Source organism: Arachis duranensis, chromosome 4, assembly GCF_000817695.3.
Source record: "Arachis duranensis cultivar V14167 chromosome 4, aradu.V14167.gnm2.J7QH, whole genome shotgun sequence".
Taxonomy (NCBI): domain Eukaryota; kingdom Viridiplantae; phylum Streptophyta; class Magnoliopsida; order Fabales; family Fabaceae; genus Arachis; species Arachis duranensis.
In genome coordinates this window covers 51177597-51177798 of record NC_029775.3, presented here as the reverse complement: position 1 = coordinate 51177798, position 202 = coordinate 51177597, and positions in this window count along the sequence as shown.

Here is a 202-nt window from a genome sequence, read left to right as displayed (position 1 = left end):
GGGCATGCATCTAGTAATTTGCGAAACCGTTCCCAATATTCATAGAGTGGTTCCGTTTCACCTTGCACAATACAAGACATTTCCTTTCTTAGCCTATCCATCTTTTCCGGAGGTAGGAATTTATCCAAGAAGCCTCTTCTAAGTAAGTCCCAATCGGAGGTAACTTCACTAGAGAGGGTGTAGAACCATTCTTTAGCCTTGT